Source organism: Schistocerca serialis, chromosome 2, assembly GCF_023864345.2.
Source record: "Schistocerca serialis cubense isolate TAMUIC-IGC-003099 chromosome 2, iqSchSeri2.2, whole genome shotgun sequence".
NCBI lineage: Eukaryota > Metazoa > Arthropoda > Insecta > Orthoptera > Acrididae > Schistocerca > Schistocerca serialis.
This window is the reverse complement of record NC_064639.1, coordinates 308388709-308410609: the sequence shown is the minus strand read 5'-3', so window position 1 is coordinate 308410609 and position 21901 is coordinate 308388709.

Genomic DNA, 21901 nt, shown 5'->3' with positions numbered 1-21901 from the left:
AAAGCCCATCTGTCCGTTTTGATGCTCGTAATTAGCTCAGGACTATTTGTTGCTAAGAGGTCAAGTGTGTTTTCACAACCGATTACTGTTCGAGTGGGCTCATGAACTAACTGTTCGAAATAATTTTCAGAGAATGTTCTTAGCACAATTTCACATGGTATTCTATGAGCACCTCCGGATTTAAACAAGTATTCTCACCAACGTAGGTTAAGGGCAAATTAAAGTCACCACCAACTATCATTGTATGAGTCGGGTATGTGTTTGAAATTAAGGGTTTCTTTGAACCTTCAGCAGTTGCATTTTCTGAGTTGGGAGATCGGTAAAAGGACCCAATTATTGTTTTATTCCGTTTGCCAAGAATGATCTCTACCCATACTAACTTACAGAAAGTATCTGCTTCAATTTCGCTACAGGATAAACTACTTCTAATAGCAACAAACATGGCACTGCCAACTGTATTTAGTCTATTCTCTCTGAATACGGTCAGGTCCTTCGAGATGACTTCGGTTGAACATATCTCCGGCTTTAGCCAGCTCTCAACACCTGTAATGATTTGAGCACCAGTGCTTTCTATTAGCGCTTGGACCTCTGGTACTTCCCTAACACAGCTCCGACAATTTACAACTGTTATACCGGTGGTTCCTGTATCGACGATCTTACTGTGCTCGACCTGCACCCTTTGAGAATGAAGCCTCTTTCGCAATTCCCCATGTTTCTCTAACCTAAAAAACTGTCCAGTCCACGCCACACAGACCTCGCTACGCGTGTGGCCGCCTCCTGCGTGTAATGGACTTTTGATCTATTTAGCGGCAGTCGAGGAATCTGCAGCCAGCACGGTTGCAGAACCGTGTGAGCCTCTGACTCAGACCTTCCACTCGGCTCTGCACCAGATGTCAGCAGTTGGTCATGTCGACCATGATGCGAATGGTGAGCTCTATTTTCATCTCGCGAGCTAGACGTGCAGCCTTTACCAGTTCAGACAGTCTTCCATTCCAAAGCGACACACATCATTGGTACCGACGTTGACCACTACCTGTAGTTGGCTACATCCTGTGCCCTTCATGGCACCCACAAGGGCCTGTTCCACGTCTGGAATGACTCCCACCGGTATGCACAATGGCTTTCCTCCCCTCCTTGGTAGCCATGTGCCTAAGGGGCCCCATAATGCACCTAACATTGGGGCTCCCGACTATCAATAATTCTACCCTCTGTAACTCCCCGGAACTTGCAGGCTGAGAGGTTTGACCTGAAACTGCATCCCGCACCACAAGACAAATAGCTGCGTTTCGAATAGTGACGTGACAGAGTAACATGGACTGCTGGTGTATGGACTCGCGTTGTGTTCAGTAATACACTCCTGGAAATTGAAATAAGAACACCGTGAATTCATTGTCCCAGGAAGGGGAAACTTTATTGACACATTCCTGGGGTCAGATACATCACATGATCACACTGACAGAACCACAGGCACATAGACACAGGCAACAGAGCATGCACAATGTCGGCACTAGTACAGTGTATATCCACCTTTCGCAGCAATGCAGGCTGCTATTCTCCCATGGAGACGATCGTAGAGATGCTGGATGTAGTCCTGTGAAACGGCTTGCCATGCCATTTCCACCTGGCGCCTCAGTTGGACCAGCGTTCGTGCTGGACGTGCAGACCGCGTGAGACGACGCTTCATCCAGTCCCAAACATGCTCAATGGGGGACAGATCCGGAGATCTTGCTGGCCAGGGTAGTTGACTTACACCTTCTAGAGCACGCTGGGTGGCACGGGATACAAGCGGACGTGCATTGTCCTGTTGGAAGAGCAAGTTCCCTTGCCGGTCTAGGAATGGTAGAACGATGGGTTCGATGACGGTTTGGATGTACCGTGCACTATTCAGTGTCCCCTCGACGATCACCAGTGGTGTACGGCCAGTGTAGGAGATCGCTCCCCACACCATGATGCCGGGTGTTGGCCCTGTGTGCCTCGGTCGTATGCAGTCCTGATTGTGGCGCTCACCTGCACGGCGCCAAACACGCATACGACCATCATTGGCACCAAGGCAGAAGCGACTCTCATCGCTGAAGACGACACGTCTCCATTCGTCCCTCCATTCACGCCTGTCGCGACACCACTGGAGGCGGGCTGCACGATGTTGGGGCGTGAGCGGAAGACGGCCTAACGGTGTGCGGGACCGTAGCCCAGCTTCATGGAGACGGTTGCGAATAGTCCTCGCCGATACCCCAGGAGCAACAGTGTCCCTAATTTGCTGGGAAGTGGCGGTGCGGTCCCCTACGGCACTGCGTAGGATCCTACGGTCTTGGCGTGCATCCGTGCGTCGCTGCGGTCCGGTCCCAGGTCGACGGGCACGTGCACCATCCGCCGACCACTGGCGACAACATCGATGTACTGTGGAGACCTCACGCCCCACGTGTTGAGCAATTCGGTGGTACGTCCACCCGGCCTCCCGCATGCCCACTATACGCCCTCGCTCAAAGTCCGTCAACTGCACATACGGTTCACGTCCACGCTGTCGCGGCATGCTACCAGTGTTAAAGACTGCGATGGAGCTCCGTATGCCACGGCAAACTGGCTGACACTGACGGCGGCGGTGCACAAATGCTGCGCAGCTAGCGCCATTCGACGGCCAACACCGCGGTTCCTGGTGTGTCCGCTGTGCCGTGCGTGTGATCATTGCTTGTACAGCCCTCTCGCAGTGTCCGGAGCAAGTATGGTGGGTCTGAAACACCGGTGTCAATGTGTTCTTTTTTCCATTTCCAGGAGTGTAAATAGCGATTCCGCACATCCCCGGATGACTGTCAGCTGCTTGTATTGCGGTGACCTGTGGACATGTCCCATTCTTCTAAAGTTTTGGAGAGACACAGTGGCGTTACTCATGTTGTTGTGGTGTGGATGTCATCAGCTGCAGGTGGTGGCTCACGTTGGTATCAATGATGTATGTCGCTTTGGATCGGAAGAAATTCTCTCTGGTTTCGAGCGGCTAACAGAAGTGGTAAAGGCTGCCAGTCTTACTTACGAGATGAAAGCAGAGTTCAACATCTGCAGCGTAATCGACAGGACAGATTGCGGACCTCTGGTACAGAGCGAGTAGTAAACGGTTGTGAAAACGCACTTGACCTCTTAGCAGGAAATAATCCTGAGCTAATAACAAGCATCAAAACGGATACAGGGATTAGTGAATACAGGGTTGTCGTAGGGAGGTTGAATATTGTAACCCCAACATCGTCCAAAAAATAAACGAAAAGCATACATATACAAAAAAAGCAGATAAAAATTCACGTGACGCCCGCCTGAGCGACAATCTGCACTTCTTCCAAATTAACAACATAAGCGTTGATCCTTCTTGGTACAGAACACTGTTGGAGAAACAACGAAAAAACTTGCTAAATTTAAACGGACGCAAAATCTCCAAGATTGGTGATCTTATACAGAAGCTCGAAATTCAGCGCGGACTTTAATGCGAGGTGCTCATAATAGTTTCCACAACGAAACTTTGTCTCGAAACCTGGCAGAAAATCCAGATATATTCTGGTTGTATGTGGCGTATGCTAGCGGCAAGACAAAATCAATTCCTTCTCGGCGCGATAGCAACTGATATAGTACGCACGTCAGTGCTGCAAAAGCGGTCACTAAACACAGCCTTCCGATATTCCTTCACCAAAGAAGACGAAGTAAATATTCCAGAATTCGAATCAAGAACAGCTGCCAAAATTAGTAAAGTAGAACTAGATATCCTCGGAGTGGTGAAGCAACTTAAATCACTTAACAAAAGCAAGTCTTTCAGTCCAAACAATATGCAAGTTAGGTTCCTTTCAGAGGATGCTGATACAGCAGCTCCATATTTAACAATCGTACACAACCGTTCACTCGACGAACGATCCGTACCGAAAGACTGGAAAGTTGCGTACGCCACACCAACATTCGAGAAAGGTGGTAGGAGTAATCCACTTAATTACATGCCCATATCATTAACGTCGATATGCAGCAGGATTTTGGAATATGTATCGTGTTCGAACATTATGAATTACCTCGCAAAGAACGGTCTATTAACATACAGTTAACATGGATTTAGAAAACATCGTTGTGAGTCACAACTAGCTCTTCTCTCACCTGAAGCGTTGAGTGCTATTGACAAGGAGATTTCGAATTTATTCCGTATTTCTAGATTTCCAGAAGGCTTTTGACACTGTGCCACACAAGCGGCTTGTAGTTAAATTGCGTGCTTATGGAATATCGTCTCAGTTACTTGATTGGATTTGTGATTTCCTGTCAGAGAAGTCACAGTTCGTAGTAGTTGACGGAAAGTCATCAATTAAAACAGATGTTATTTCTGGCGTTCCCCAAGATAGTGTCATAGACTCTTTGCTGCTCCTAAACTATATATATTATCTAGGAGACAATCTGAGAGCCGTCTTAGGTTGTTCGCAGATGATGCTGTCGTTTATCGACTAGTAAAGTAATCAGAAGATCAAAATAAATTGCGAAACGATTTAGAAAAGATATCTGTACGGTGCAAAAATTGGCGACTGACCCTAAATAACAAAAAGTGTGAGGTTATCCACATGAGAGCTGAAACGAATCCGTTAAACTTCGGTTACACGATAAATCAGTTAAATCTAAAGACCGTAAATTCAACTAAATACCTAATAATTGCAATTACGAACAACTTAAATTTGAAGGAACACATAGGAAACGTTGTGGGGAAGACTAAACAAAGACTGCGTTTTATTGGCAGAACACTTAGAAGATGCAATATATCTACTGAAGAGACTGCCTACACTACTCTTGTCTGTCCTCTTTTAGAATACTGCTGCTCGGTGTGTGATCCTTGCCAGATAGGATTGAAGGAGTACATCGAGAAAGTTCAATGAAGGGCAGCACGTTTTGTATTATCGCAAAATAGGGGAGAGAGTGTCACTGAAATGACAAAGGATTTGGGGTGGACGCTATTAAAACAAAGGCGTCTTTCGTTGTGGTAGAATCTTCTCACGAAATTCCAATCACCAACTTTCTCCTCCTAATGCGAAAATATTTTGTTTACGTCGACCTACATGCGGAGAAACGATCATCATAATAAAATATGGGAAATCAGAGCTCGCACGGAAAGATTTAAGTGTTCGTTTTTTCCGCACGCTGTACCTGATTGGAATAATAGATAATTATTGTGAAGGTGGTTCGATGAACCCTGTGCCAGGAACTTAAACGTGATTTGCAGAGTATCCATGTAGATGTAAATGTAGGGGTATGACTTCAAGTCACGGCTGGTAATGATTGAGGGAACTCTTGACGGTACAACGGTAGGTGACGGACGTGTTTCGTCCTCATGTGTTACCTCACATGCAAAAGCATCGTGGTGAAATTTTTTCACAGGACAAGGATCGTCCTCACATGGCACGTGTCTATGAACATTCTGCATGATGTTGGTGTAGCAGTGCTAGGGTCCAGGACATGAACGACCAGTTATAACAGTTGTGGAACATCTCGCCTAAGGAGAGGACACAATGGCTTTGTGACATCCCTGCTACCCCAATCAGAGAATGCATACGGGCCAGAAGGGGTGCAGTGCCATACTGATAAGTGGGCTAATACTGCTAAGTTCTTTGTAATACTCGATTTCTTAATCACTGCGATAACATTGCATAGCCTGTCAACCTGCAACTTTCATTTCCTATACTCCTCCCCTTCTGAGGTTTTCACTTTTTTTTTCAGACTGTGTATATCAATGGTCTAGTGGATAACGTTGTAGACTCTGTGATGCTGTTAGTGGACGATGCTGTTGTCTATAAGAAGGTTGCAACACCAGAAGATTGTAGCGTAAAGCAGGCAGACCTGCAGAGGGTTGTCCATTGGTGCAGAGATTGACAGTCCGCCCTCAACGTAAACAAGTGTAACGTATCGTGCATTAATAGGCAAAGAGATCCATTACTGTTCGATTAAACTATAGGCGAAAAATCCCTGCAAACAGTATCTACCATAAAATACGAAGGAGTAACGATCCAAAGCGACCTAAAGTAGATTGGTAGGACAAGCTGATCCTTTGTTGAGATTCATTGGGAGAAACCTAATTCATTCAAGAAAGAAGTGGGTTACAAAATACACGTTTCACCGATTCTTGAGTACTGTTTATCAGGCTGAAAGCCTTATCGAGTAGGGTTAATAGAAGACGTACAGAAGATCGGACGAAGAGAGGCACGTTTCGTTACGGGATAGTTTAAACGACTGTAGACGCTCCAACAAAAGCATCCAGCATCAAGGATATGTTTACTGTTGAAATTCCGAGAGCTTACATTTCGAGATGAGTTTGACAACATGTTAATTGTTCCCACATACATCTCACGAAACGATCGCGACAAGAAAATTAAAGACCTGTGATGATATACGGAGCTTTACCGAAACTCATTTTGGCCAGGCGCCATTCGTGAATGGGACAGGAATGGGGGGATCGGATAGTTGTACCAAAATACGATTCTCTACACGCCGTAAGGTGGCTTGTGGAGTATAGCTGTATATTGCAAGCGGGAATAAATATTTCATGTGGTATGAGAGCTCGAAAGAGCAATACTTGTAAGGCGCTGTGATTGAAAACTAGGGATTTTTCATAAAATATAGCTGCCTGCCGCAAAAATGTTAGTGAGGAAATCTTGCTAAACAATGCACAACTGTGTGTGATGGATCCACTGTCGAATTTACGACTGTTAACAGTCCGTGATTGGATGCCGAAGTTTCAGTGTTAATCTATGTAGATACTTGCAGACATGGAAGTGATGCCGCTCGATATAGTTCCTGGAAAGTCATTGAGGGTACAGAGAAAATTTTCGCACCAGTCATCATCCTAATTGGAAGAAATTTACCTATGTAGGCAGAAAACTACATGAAACTAGTAGTTTAGGTCACAGGGAGCAAGTCAAGGCTGTAAACAAAGAAACGTACATACAATAGACTTTCAGATGTTGTTGGATCGTGTGAAGAAGATAGGCAACCGTCAACTTATCAGTGACATCAAATGGTTGGTTCAAATGGCTCTGAGCACTATAGGACTTAACATCTGAGATCATCAGTCCCCTAGAACTTAGAACTATTTAAATCTAACTAACCTAAGGACATCACACACATCCATGCCCGAGGCAGGATTCGAACATGCGACCGTAGCAGTCGCACGGTTCCAGACTGAAGCGACTAGAACCGCTCGGCCACATCGACCGGCTCAATGACATCCACAGTGTAAAGAATACAGTGTGGAGCGTGCTGCTGAACCGGAAGTTATACTCTTGCCATAAATAACGTGTGAAACAGAGGACTGCATCCGCGTGGGCAAGCCGCTTGAGCGTCTTTCCTTCTCCGTCGCTTGCTTTACACGCGGTGCAGAAGCATGTGGCCGGCAGTTTTGTCATCCTCTAAATTATTCCTAATGCTATTCATTAAGAGAAAATTACTGTGGAAAAAATTATGACTGGTTGAGATTTCATATCTGTAAATATGCATATATGTATTCTCTTCCTACAGTTAGGTATATAGTACATCCTGTGGAGGCCAAATGAAGAAAGGAAGTGTTTCCTCACTCACCATCATGCAGGCCCGCACGCTATCAACGCGGTGCAACAGGCGAGCGGTTATGCCACGTGACCAAGGAAACATAAACTCGACCGAGGCCCGCGAGAAGAAAGAAAACAGAAAAATGAGCCAATGGCTTCCTTTTTCATCACGACAATGCGCCGTCCCACACTTCGCAAGTTTTTGGCCGGAAAAAGCGTTCGTACCTGTCCAAATCCGCCTTACTTACAAGATTTAGCAACATGCGATATCAAGCTCTTCCCAAAAATTAAAACCATGCTTAAAGGGAAACAATTTGACACCATCCGTGACACTGAGAGGGCCACGGCAGAGCAACTGAACGACCTAACAAAAGAAGCCTTCCAGAAATGCTTCTAGTCATGGATTCAACGTTGGGATAAGTGCATTACTTAGAACATTACTTTCAAGGAGATTAAATCAAATTCCATGTAATCTCATTACTTTGTTTCCAATCAAATTATTCAACGTATTTTTTTTTATCATACCTCGTATAATGAATGACATTCTCTGGTGTTCTATCATCTTTGGCTGTCTCGACCTGGTAAACGGTCACGGAAAACAGAGATTCTCTAGATTCATACCTCTCTAAGCTTTGAGATCGTGGAGTAAAGAGCTACTGCGTATGATAACAGGATTGATTTTGTAGTTGTTGGAGGCTGAACGCTTGCGCGTTTGTGGCAAGAATGGTAGCCCTATTGTCATACCCTTCATGAACAGAGTGCCAAATGATAAATCCCAACGAGATAGCGCAATATCCAGGTTGCAGTTCGTACCATAATCGCTTGAGGCATATAGAGGTCTTGGTGGCTTACCCAGTCCCTTGATTTGTCTTCCACTGATCATGGACGCATTGTCTATGGGTAGCGTTTTTAACTACACGTCTTGGGCCTCGGCTTCGAACCCAGCCAATGCATAAATTTTGTATAAAAATCCTCATAAATGACTGCCTAAGATTATCGGTGTAACGAGACACCCTCGTTCTGCCAGAGGCCGTATCAAAGATAGCGGGGAGCCGACAGACGTTCACGGCATACTTGCCCTTGGGATGGGAGACTGCCCCTAAAAGGCGGAAGAATCGGCCATGATCAACAGCATGAGGGTGCAGAAGCCATTTTTACCACTGCACTAAATATACACAAATAATACCCATAGGATAAATGGACTATTACTGAAAAAGTGTCATGATGATTATTCCAGTGGCAAAAGATTCTAGACTAGTCCCCTGTTCGTATCTCTGGCAAGGGACTACCAATGGGGAGGTAACTACGAGAAAAAGATTGAACTACCCATGAAAGGGTAACGTAATAGTGTCGAAGCGTGAAGGATAAGAAGTTTTAACGTGAGAGGAAATCTAGAAAATCTTAAAAGGGAGATACAAAGGCTCAGCCGAGATACGGTGGAGATCAATGAAGTGAAATGCAAAGTATATAAGGATTTCTGATCAGATGAATAAGGGTAATATCAACAGCAGTAGAAAATGTTATTACCAGCACTCCTCATGAATAAGAAAGTGAGTTACTGCGAGTAGTTCAGTGGTAGAGTTATTTTCGTCAGAATTAACAGCAAATCAATGACAGCAACGATAGTTCAGTAATAGATGCTGACGTTAGAAGCAGAAACTGAAGAGATAAAGTGTTGTTGGCTCTGAGCACTATGGGACTTAACAGCTATGGTCATCAGTCCCCTGGAACTTAGAACTACTTAAACCTAACTAACCTAAGGACATCACACAACACCCAGCCATCACGAGGCAGAGAAAATCCCTGACCCCGCCGGGAATCGAACCCGGGAACCCGGGCGTGGGAAGCGAGAACGCTACCGCACGACCACGAGATGCGGGCGGAGATAAAGTGTATAAGGCTACTGAATGGATAATTTTGTATGCAAATGAAGATGAAAATCTAATAATTATGGGAAACTGGAATGAATTAGAAGGGTAGAAATGAAACAAAGTATTACAGAAGAGTATAGGCTTGTTAATAGGAATGAGAGAGGAGAACGACTAATTGAGATATCCAACAAATTTCGTCTAGTAAAGGAGGCATACTTGGAAAAGTCCTGCAGATACAGGAAGATTCCAGTTTGATTACATTGTGGCCAGATAGAGATTCCTAAATCAAATGTTGCGTAGTAAGGCGCAGGTATCGACCGGAACACGATAACGAAGAGTAGACTGAAGTCTAAGAGACTCGTCCAGAAGAATTAAAACCTAACGAAGTGCGACAAATCGACATCTACATTTAAATCTGTATCCACAGCTATACTCTGCAAACCACTGATAAGTGCATGGCAGAGGGCACGTCCCGTTGCACCAATTATTAGGGCTTTTTCTCGTTCCACTCACGTACAGGCGCGATAAAAATGATTGTTTAAATGCCTTTGTGCTTCTGAAATACTTACAAAATAGTAGATGTGTTTGAATTTCTTAGAAGCTATACTGCGATAGTAGCAGTCAGTTCAGATGAAAAGGAATGGATATCTCTTAAAGGGGCGATCACGGAAGTTGGACAGACAAAAATAGGTACAAGGAAGATAACTGTGAATGAAACCTTGAGTAACAGCAGAAATACCTCTGTTGACTGACGAAAGAAGAACGCACAAAAATTTTCTGGGAAATTCAATAACATAGAAATACAAGTCACTTAGGAATGAAATAAATAGTAAGTGCAGGGAAGCTGAGGCGAAATGGCTGCATGAAAAATATTAAGAAATCGAAAAAGAAATGATCGTCCGAAGAACTGATTCAGCATATGTAAAACTCAAAACAACCTTCGGCGAAATTAAATGGCAGGGTGGTAACGTCGAGAGTTCAAAGGGAAATCTAGTGTTAAAACAGAGGTGGCAACGGATCGGTGGGAAGAATGTATTAAAGCCTGTACGAGGGGAAATACTTATCTGATGAGGTGATTGAGGAAGAAGTGGGAGTAGATACAGAAAACAAGGGAGATCCAATATTAGTCAGAGTTTAACAGAGCTTTGGAAGACTTGGGATCATATTAGGCAGAAGGAATAGATGACATTCCTTCGGAATTTCTAAGATTAATGGGGGTAGTGACATCACGCGGCTACTCAAGTTGGCGCGTAGCGTCTATGAGACTCGAGACATACCATCAATCTTTCGGAAAAATATCATCCACACAGTGCCGAAGACAATAAGTGCAGATAACTGCGAGGATTATAGCACAATCACCATCACGGCCCATGTACCCAAGTTTCTGACACTACACAAAAGAATTGGAAATAAAAATGAGAATCTAATAGATGACGATCAGTTTGACTTTGGGGAAGGCAAAGGCACTAGAGAGGCAGTTCATAGTTTCCGCTTGGGATTGTAAACAAGACTGAAGAAACATTAGGACACTCTCATTGGATATGTCGATCTACAAAAAGCGTTAGACAAGATTTGTGAAATTCTCAGAAATAATAGGAATATACTATAGGGAAGGCCAAGAACGAAGTTGTCGGATTAAAAACGGAGTCTATCGCCCCTATTGTTCAAACTAGATATCGAATAAGCATTACTAAAAGTGAAAGATAAGATTCTGGTGTGGGAATAAAATTTCGGGTGAATGAATATCGATCACAAGACTCGCTGATGAGATTGCTATTCTCAGTGAAACCGAACAAGTAAAGCAGAACATACTGAATGAAATGGTCAGTCTTCTGAGCACAGGATGTGGATTGAGAGTAAACCGAGGAAAGAAAAAAGTGATTAGGATAGCAGAAATGGGAACCGCGAGAAACTTATCAAAATTGAGTACCTCAAAGTAGTCAAAGTTCTGCTACATTGGAAGAATAATAAGACATGACAGACGAAGCAAGAAGGACGAGAAAAGTAGATTAGCACAGGCAAAGAGGGCATTTCGGTCAAGAGAAATGTACTAGTATCAAAGATCGATCATAATCTAATGGAGAAAATCCCTGAGAATGTACGTTGGAGTACAGTGTTGTATGGTAATGAATCATGGACAGCACCGGAAAAGAAGAGAATCGAGGCATTTAGAATGTGGTGCCGTAGAAGGATGTTGAATATTGGTGGACTAATGAGATAAGGAATGAGGAGGTTCTCCACAGACTCGGCGAAGGAAGGTACATATAGAAAACAACTGACAAGAAGAAGAGTCAGGCTAACAGGACATGTGTTAACGCATCAGGGAATAACTTCCATGTAGTTAAAGGGAACTGCAGAGGTAAATATATGAAAGGAGAGGCAGAGATTGGAATACATACAGCAAGCAATTGAGGACGTAGGTTGCAAGTGGTAAGCTAGGTTGAAGAGGTTGGGACAAAAGAGAAATTTCTGGTAGCACGCATCAAACCAGTCAGAAGACTGATGACAAAAAAATCGGCCAGATGCGAGTAGGATTCCCGCACTTAGGGTTCCGTACAAACCTAATTTATGTATACAGACAGTTCATCAATTCCGGGAATCTAGAATCTGGACCATTTCTGCCTGTTATTGGCGTTTATACTGGTAAAATAACGGTACCATGGATTTCTAGATTTCTAGAATGTTTAATTTCAATAATATGAATGTGAAAGAAAGTTATTCAGGATGCAGGTGACCTCTATTACAACAATCAGCATTATTCTCCATTCAGGCTGCGTGGATCGCAATGGTAAAACTCAAACATCAGACGGGTAATTACTTTATTGCTCAAATGACACGTTTCGGAATTTATCCATCATCAGATATCCAGGAGCGATTCCTGCAGGTAAATATGGAATTTCAAGTATGTGAAACAAACTTTCGCAGACTAGTCCGAAACGCGTCGTAGGAGCGATAAAGTCATTCCTTGCCTAATATTTGAATTTCGCCTCGTCGGCCCGTTCAGCCTGACTGTGGAACTACTGACTGTTTTAACTGCAAGTTTTACGTCTAATAAAAAATGACAGAAGAAATATTTTTCTCATGTTATGTAGTTATAAACTAACAATTTTCGAATTTTTCCCTTTATTTGTACTGAGAAAATTTCATCATTATGGATCAACGGGAAGTACCCTAAAGGTGTTGATGAGTGATATAAATAACCGTACCTTTTGATTGCGTTCACTTAGAAGCTAACGTTTCTTATACGGCCAAGGACATCAGTACGTGACACAAATGCCAACTTTACACGTCTACCCGTTCTGAGCAAAAGAGTTATCATCAGTCAGACGGACACACAGATAGAGGGTCTACAAAGCGATACCATATGTTCCGTTTTCACCGACTGAGACATAAAACCCTAAAAATAATGAAATAAAAATAAACGTGGCTGGGAAGCAATGGGAAGGCGTATACTTTCATACAACTTTCAGACAGCAATCTTCAAGAACTGAGTCAGCATGTGTTACAAGCGCGACAAGTTGACATTCGAAGGGGGGAGAGCGTCACGAAAATGCTGACAGACAGTTGAAGGCTGATGTCAGTAGTCCTGCCAAATCCTACTAACAAAGGGACTGACGGTTTTTGTAGTCTGGTCGCTTCAACCCCTACAAACCAACCATCCTACTAAAAAAGTTTAAAGAATTACAGCCACGTATCGCTCTCGAAGGGCCCTTGTTCACAAGCGTGGACTAATTACATACAAACAGCAAATTAAACAATTGTTAAAATTTTGTGTTTGTCAGGATTCACAGTCTCCAAATTTTTAATAAACGTAAATATGGTCCGTATGACGCTCTTATGTGATTTTTGTTTAATCTTGCGATTGGCTGATTTTGATTACTTTTCATTTTGAAGCACCAGTAAACCCAACACGGAAAAGCACTACATTGTCTGCATACATCGCCATGTATAAATAACACTTTACACACCTGGCTTTAACATGAAACATTACTATTTTATCTTAATGTGAAGTTCGTAGAGTGTTATTTACACATAGCTGTTTTATCTTAATGTGAGATGTGTAAAGCTTTATTTATTGTGGCAATATGTGCAGATAGTGTATTGTTTCTCCTTGTTGGTTTTGCAGGTGGTTGACAATGACAAGTCGTCAAAACTAGCTGATCACACGATTAAACAAAAATCACATTACAGCCTACTGCGAACCATGTTTACATTTATTAAACAATCATTCATTCTGCGCTCCATAAGAAACCCTAATATGTGGTAAAGTGAGAAGTACCCTTTGTCATGCATTCTCAGTGGTTTTCAATGGATTTAGATATAGACTGCAGTATTTTGCTGCTACAGTAATTCTACCAATAGGATACAACGCATTTACAGCCATACCTTTACAGTAGCACCGCTCAGATAATCACACAAGAATAACATAGCTAACTGGTGCTCGTGACGTGGTTTCAAAGTTTCAGACTTGTCGTCGCACTCTATCTCTGCGTCCAAACGAATATTTAGAAACCATCACCAAAAATGTTCCATAATGTTTACCTTTTTCACCGTTTGATATCCGACTAGTAGGTATTGCTATATCAGGCTGAAATACCGCTGTTTCACTGAAGGCAGGGGGAAACGTAATGTCGCGTGCGCTCATCGCAAACTACCACTGGACAACGCGAGGTAACGTGTGGTCACGTGTGGAAGCAATCTGCGGTCTGCGGTCGCCTCTTCCTGTTTTCCAGCTGACGTCCTACTAGGTGGGCTCTCTGCAATCACCTCCTCTGCATGGACTCTGAATTAAACCCGTCTTTGCACGGGCTTTGGACTAATCCGCCTCATAGGAAGTTCACCTTTTACTGTGAAAGCACATCTCCTGCAAACATAGCTCTGATTTTATTATTTCGCTGGATGTGACAGTGGGGTTTACTTATTTATTTAGTTATAGCACTGTACATGATATACAGTCAAGAATACACAAAAAATACACGAACAGACAATACATTAAAAAAAACAGTTGTTATATGTTGATGTCCAATATCCTGATCCAGCCAAGGCTAGATAGTGTATCCATGTAAAAGTCGTTTGGACCACTCAGGCAGTCTCCCGATTTACACTCCTCGGTGCTGTGCCGGGTGGTCTGATTCGGTGCTTCAACAACAGTGCTTGGGATTGGTTGCTTACCCCACTTGTGCAGATTGTGTGCACACACACCATGTCCTGTTCGGCTGCGATTTATATTCTTTCACTCATTCTGGGCGAGTTCAAAGCTATTGGGCTCTGCAGAGAGTGAAAAAGTTCTTACACTTCACGTGGAGCACTCGCAGTCCAGGTTTCACGTCATTTGCTGTCAATGGTGAAGTTGGCAAAACAAGCTGTTTGGCCAATCGCAGGGGTGTATTTCTAGAACGAAGTCGGATTGTTTTCAACTTGGGAATCTCTTCATGGATGAGAAGTTATTCATTATTTTGGAATATTATTTCAACAGGGCTTCTAGTCTTCTTAACAGAGGAAGTGCTAAGTGGCTGAGTGTTGGAAGTCAAGCATAGTGGAGTAGTTCTTATGCACACGTAGACGATTCACATGGTTCTATTGAGCCGACTGTCTATCTTATTTGCGGTATGTTTAACAACACCGGAGCCCACAATAATCAGCCGTAGAAAACACTAAACTGAGCGCAGATGTTCGAAACGTACCTGATGATGCACTCTTGTGCTTAGTTAACAAGAAGTTTTTTCGAGGTACATCCTGAAACACAGTGTCCTTTTAAGAGTTATGCCCAGATAATTTGGATGACTCTAGTAGCACTGTATTCCTCATACAGATTTACAGTTTACTGTCTACTGCACTTTTGTACAAGTGGAGGCTGGTGGTTATGGTTTTAGAAAGGTAGGGTATGAGTCTCCACACGATGAAATACTTATGTAGTTCTATAATATTCAATGCGATAGGTTCCGCAGCTGTGATGAATTTATTGAATGATTTCTTGAAGCCTTCAGCTGCCATTTTCTTTATTTCCTGTGCGATTGTACAATTTTTTGATGATTTTTTGGTAACAGGTTATGTCATATACGTAGTTGCTCCTGTGACATTATGTTATGCTCATAAATTAGTTCGATGTGCTGACGCTATTTTAGGGGCACATTCATATCATCGGTTAGAAGGTTTTCAGCAGTTTTTTCCTTCTTGTGCTGAACCAGAAGTGCTAGAATGTGAGCATATCCAAACTTCTTTGCGCCTCTTTCAAGTATGTTAAAGATAGAAAAGTATAGTACATATGTTCACCCCTGAGGTAGTCTACTGTTTAATTTCAGTTCTTTGCTTGTGAGACGGCCCTGGACTACTCGTCAGTGCCTGCTGAAAGACTATGTTTTTAATCAGTCTCGATTTGGTTTGGCAGGGGATGACTCTTGATAAACTTGTCTAAGACCCTCCATTCCATAAAATATCTCAAACAGCAGTAAAGTCGACAAAGACTACTGATATTTTCTGTTCTTACTGAAACGCGACTTTGATATGTGTAGTTAGGCTTACAACCTGATCTGTGCGTCTCCTGTTCGATCTGCAAACTTTTTGTTTTACAGGGATGTTTTCCAAGATTATTGTACCTGTCCTAGAGGTAACTGTATTACCACATCCGAAATGAGGGAGGATCAGCAGAGAAAGGTCTCTTTTCCGACAGCAAGCTGGACGGCAAAAAATTTGTTGCACCACATTTTTCGCAAATGGAGAAAACTACAATGACTGAAATGGGAATTCTAGGCTAAACGTCACCAAACTAACGCTCTAGTATTTCTATGGGTGTGTGAAGTGTCGATTAAATCATGTCCTTGTGAGAGCTTACTCACAATACAGAAAAAGCCTTTCCTGCAAATGAAGTACCGTGTTAGTACATGATAATTATTGGGTGCGGATCACGTTACCGAAAGTTTTCAGTCTCAACACAGCATGCCCAGAGAACGCACACGTGCAGCATTTCGTCATCTTTCGGAGTTTGAGAAACGCTGGTCATTGGCATGAGGTACACTGACGGAAAAAAAAGAATCACAACACCAAGAAGGGGCTGTGCGACACCAACGAAAGTTGGTGGACGTGTTTCTACATCTGAAAGATATGTCTGTTCAAATTTCATGCCAGTCGCATAAGAGTGGCGCTAATAGCGCCACCATGAGGATGTAAATCAGATTTGTTTTAAATACACATTTTAACGGTCATGAGGTACCCAGAACCTTTGATATTGGACTGGTGAGCTGATTTTGGTCAAGAGCGCTTTTAAAGTGACAAAGGCGCCAATGTCGACACCTCATTCAATTTGAACGAGATCGTATAATATGGCAACAAGAAACTGAATGCTCTTTCCCTGATACTGCAAAAAGACTTGGAAGAATGTAGACACTGTACATGGTTGCCGGCAGCGTTGGTCACGGAAATGTATGTTGGCAAGAAACCGGTCTCCAGAGAGCCACGTGGAACTGTCGAGAGGGAAGACCATCGTGTTTGACGTATGGCTCTGGCGCATCGTACTGCACCTGTACCAGCAATCTGAGCAGCAGTTGTCACCACAGTGGCACAACGAACTTTTACAAAATGGTTACTTCAAGGAGGGCACAGAGCCAGACTTCCTGTATCGTGTATTCCACCGACCACTAATCACAGCCATTTGCTACTTGAGTGGGGTCAAGCGAGGGTTCATTGGAGGGCAGGGAGGAGATCTATTGTTTTCTGATGAAAGGTGGATCGGCGTTGGTATCAGTAATGGCCATGTGTTAGTTAGAAGGATGCCAATTGAGAGCCTGCAACAACCTATCTGCATGCTAGGCACACTGCACCTACACCTGGATTTATGCCGTGGGGCGCCATTTCGTGCGACAGCAGGACCACCCTCATGGTTATCCAATGCATCCTTACTGCAAAACTGTATGTCAATCTGGTTATTCGACCTGTTGTGCTGCCATTCTCAATGGTTTTCAATGGATTTAGATGTAGACTGCGGTGTTTTGCTGGTGCAGTTAATTCTACGGACGCGATACAACGCATTTGGAGCCACAACGTTACAGTAGCACCGCTCATATAATCACACAAGGATAACATAGCTAACTGGTTAGCGCCCACATGCCCATTCTGTAACCCAACGTGCTCTACAGAGTATCAAGATGTTGCCTTGGCCTGCTCGATCACCAGATCTGTCTCCAATCGAGCACATATTGGACATTATTGGACGAGAACTCCAGCATCATTCACAAACAGAACTAACTGCCCCCTGCATTGACCAAACAATTACAACCAGCATGGAAATCCATACTGCAAACTGACATCCGGCACCCACACAACACAACGCATGCACGTTTGTATGTTTGCATTCAACATCCTGGTGGTTACACAGCCTGTTAATCTTCCTGTGATCTTGCAATGTTAACCACATAAATATGTATTTCAGAATTTTCATCGCCCTACTTTAATTATTTTTCGGTGATGCGATGTGTACGTGGAAGAATCGCACAGCCAGATGGCACAAACAGGCGACTGTAGCAAAGACAGCAGAATGAGTAGTGATGAGATGGATCCAGGGCAAAACCGTAGGATGAAGAGAAACAACAGACAGCTGGGAAGACGTCACTGAAATCTGGGTTGAGTCGTGAAGCTGCGATGTGCCGTTTTCATCTGACACAGTAGCATAGAGAACAGATATTTGTATGGTGTACAGTCAGAGTGAACTGAAACACTGAGCGGCGTTCTGAGATTTTCGGCAATTGTCTCGTTTCTGATTATGGCGGTCAGATCTACGCCAACGTGTCCACAGATGACTTGTAAAAGGTCAGAAGAACCTACTTCTCAAACTCGTTGGCTCATTAAAAAAATTTTCGGTAGCGTTGCTCCAGAGTCATGCAATACTTTTTAAAAGAGTAAACCACCATTTGACTATGTATTATTATATTTATGTTTTGCATTATCCAGATTTCGGCTGTTATCCCATCATCAAGTACAATGCCAACAGTTGTTAGACCATTATTAAGTCATATTTGTTAATGTAGTTCAAAGCATATAAACAAAGTTAACACGTCTGTAAGACCTTAAAGACGTGTGGGGAAATACTGCACATGAAAACATGACTGATTTTGTAACTTTTTAAGGAAGTTTCAATGCTCGCCATTACGTAGCAAGAATGGTGAACTCCCTTGTCGTATACTCTTAACAACCAGGGTGCCAAATGGCATATTCCGTCAGTGTACAGTGACCAATTTCCGTCTGGAGTTCTGCGCGAGTTCATTTGTTTCTTCAGAAGGGAAGACCGACGTTGTTCGCCCGTTTTTGGCTTGATGGCGACGCACTGCGATGACAAAATCGCGCAATCTTTCTCAAACGTTTTTACACAAACTATTCCTTAAAAAAAGCTTTATATTCACGTCAGCTTGAAGATGACGTGCCCATTATTTCGTTAATGTTCACAGTAATTGTGATATTTGCATTTAAGTAAGACACTGTGCAAAATTCTAAACAGTTTGCAATGAAAATTAGTGGTCGCTATAATTTTGCGTTTGGTGCGTATTACATAAAATGTTGCTGCATATGAAATTTAGCTAACATATTGTTTTTTCTTTAGACTTGGTAAGAGGTCTCTGTCGATCACCAGTCTCGAGAAAACTGGTCTTACCTGACGCATTTAATTTCAATCATGCACGCTAGTGCAAAAGCTGTAATGAAATATCCTTAATATTACCAATACCACATAAACTGTTTGAGATATCGGAACGAGATAGTGGCAGATTATAGCACGCAAAGAGGAGAGAATTTTGCCATATCGTTACTATGTGAAAATTCATTATCTACTTTGCTATTTCATTAATTACAGACGTTGTCGATGCCATCTCTTAGAGCCATTGATAGCTGTTGAAATGACAAATCCTGTGGATTTGGTACAACATAAGTGAAGGCATTACAAGTTCTTTTCTTTTACTGAAGATGTGCTGTTTCCTAAGCTATTGGCCTTACTTGATTTCAGGCCTCACTTAGTAGACCACTGTTCCGGAATAATTCTCACGTAACTGCATCTGCACAACATTTTAGTAAGATGACAGTGTGTAAACTCCACTGTGTTTTGACAAAAGAAGGAAAATTTATAATGACAACAAGAGAAATGTAGGCTTTACTCAGAATTTGCCACTCATGACAGCTCCCTGAAAGTCACAAAGGGCTAACAAGTCAGGCGAAAACAAATCGCTACTTTTATTGTCTTTTTGCGGAATTCTTTTTAGATGCTAATCAAAGCAGAGGTGACAGTAGGTTTGTTTGGATGATCACCATGCAAATGTAGGGGTGGAGGGGTTCCACTTAATATTTACAAAATATGTGAGCATAGGCTTCAGTTTAGAACGGCACCCACTCTCCAGCCCTCAACTGTTCACCTGCACCGCGCTGACGGCTTCCCGGGACCACATTCTCCCCATGCTTGACCTCCCTACTGCACATCTACCCAACAATTTATTCTGCACATACTTCACTAAAAACAGCCTGAGCTATCTGTAATTCCTGGACTGAACCTATTTGTTGCCCCTAGAGCACGCCTCGGTTGCGATGGGAAGGCGTATACTTTCAGTCCAGCTGACAATCTTCATGAACAGACAAAGCATGTGTTTCAGGCATGGCAATATGATACTCAGAGGCTGTTTGCTTCCGCGTCCCAAGGAATACGTTCGTGCCTCATGGGGCAGCATCTCAAACAGATTTTATTAAACAAAGTTATAGTTTAATATCTGTTATGTGATGAACATCTCCGTAGAGTTTGATAAATATGGTGTAACAGTCAATGATTAAAGCTATATAGATATCCTGTATAAGCGTAATAAAGTTGGGTAAGAACATGAGGAATTTGACCAGGGAACACAGCAGCAATCAGTCTGTGGTGTGACCTTTTCACTTCGAGTAAGCTTTACGGGAGGTAAAACGGATATTATTACGTAATTACCTGCGGTTGTTAAATGCTGATTCCTTTTACGCAGATATAAATTTTTTATGAACATACGTGAGAGAGCTGAAAAATAATGCCACCTAATTTTTTATGCAAATACTCTTCGCGCTTTTGAAATAAACCAAACGTAATTAACATTCTATATCTTCATTCTTCATGTTTATTACTCAATAAAGAACCCTGGCGATGGACACATTTCGCCCACTTTGAGACCAGTTTGTTGATACCGTCACTGTAGAATGTCTGACTTTGTTGACAGAGTCACAACCTCACCTCTGGATGTAACGCTTCATCATTATCAAAGGAAAATCGCAAAGGAGTTCTTTAAGTTTTGGGATCAGATAAAAATCACATGGGGTCGAGTCGGAGCTGCAAGGAGGATGATTGATGGCAGAGAAGCCGATGCGTTACATTGTTGCAGATGTTGCAGCACTCGTGTGTGGTCTGGCATTGTCATCGTCAAGGAGAAGATGGTTCATGTGTGCAAACTCTTCGAATTCGAAGTTCGATTATAGCACTCTCATTCTCACACACTGACTTAGCTATGTAACACAGCACCAAGAATTATTCTACAATTCGAAGTCAACTAGCCTCAGAGGGACGTAGACACGTAGAATAAAGACGTAAAATGATAATAACGTATGTTTTACTTAAAAAAAATTTAAGAGTTTTCGCATTAAAAACTCGGAGGAATTATTTTGCAGCGCGCCCTCGAATGTGTATTTTATGTAAAAATTTCACTTAAAATTTGTTGTCAGTTGCCTCATATGCTATGTCCAGTTAGGAACAAATATAGCAAGTGTTTTCTAAGCGAAGGTAGAGGGCGTTGACAGTTGACAGTAGAGAATAGGTTGGACTTGAAATACGTTTGTGTGCGTGTTTTTACGAAAATCGGTAAGAAAGCGTAGTGGGGTTATAATTGGGACTTTGACTTGTAAAACAGGGTTTCATAATGATACGGGGGATCGTTGTGCGATGGCGATGCCTTAGAACTCTTTGATGAACCTTCTACTGAGCTACCATTTATCTGAGGTAGACCAGGAGTGCGCAGATGTAGAAGAAAGCATGAAAATGGGCTAGGTAGTAAAAGCGAGGACAGAAGTACCTACTGGGACAGATTTTAGGAAATCGAAGATAAGAGCTAAAGAGATTTAGAAAACGTTCATAGCGGATAGCATCTACAAATGGATCAAATGGCTCTGAGCACTAAGGGACTTAACTTCTGAGGTCATCAGTCCCCTAGAACTTAGAAGTACTTAAACCTAACTAACCTAAGGACATCACACACATCCATGCCCGAGGCAGGATTCGAACCTGCGACCGTAGCGGTCGCGCGGCTCCAGACTGTAGCGCCTAGAACCGCTCGGCCACCCCGGCCGGCTAGCATCTACATTTAGTACGAGTGAATGAACAGTGTTTTCGGCATGAGCAGAATATAACACGGATATCTGAAGTTTGACGGACAAATTGGAACTACTGACAGTTGTAAGACCATACCATGAAGTTATTTGCAACGTGTAAATATGTAATAAAAG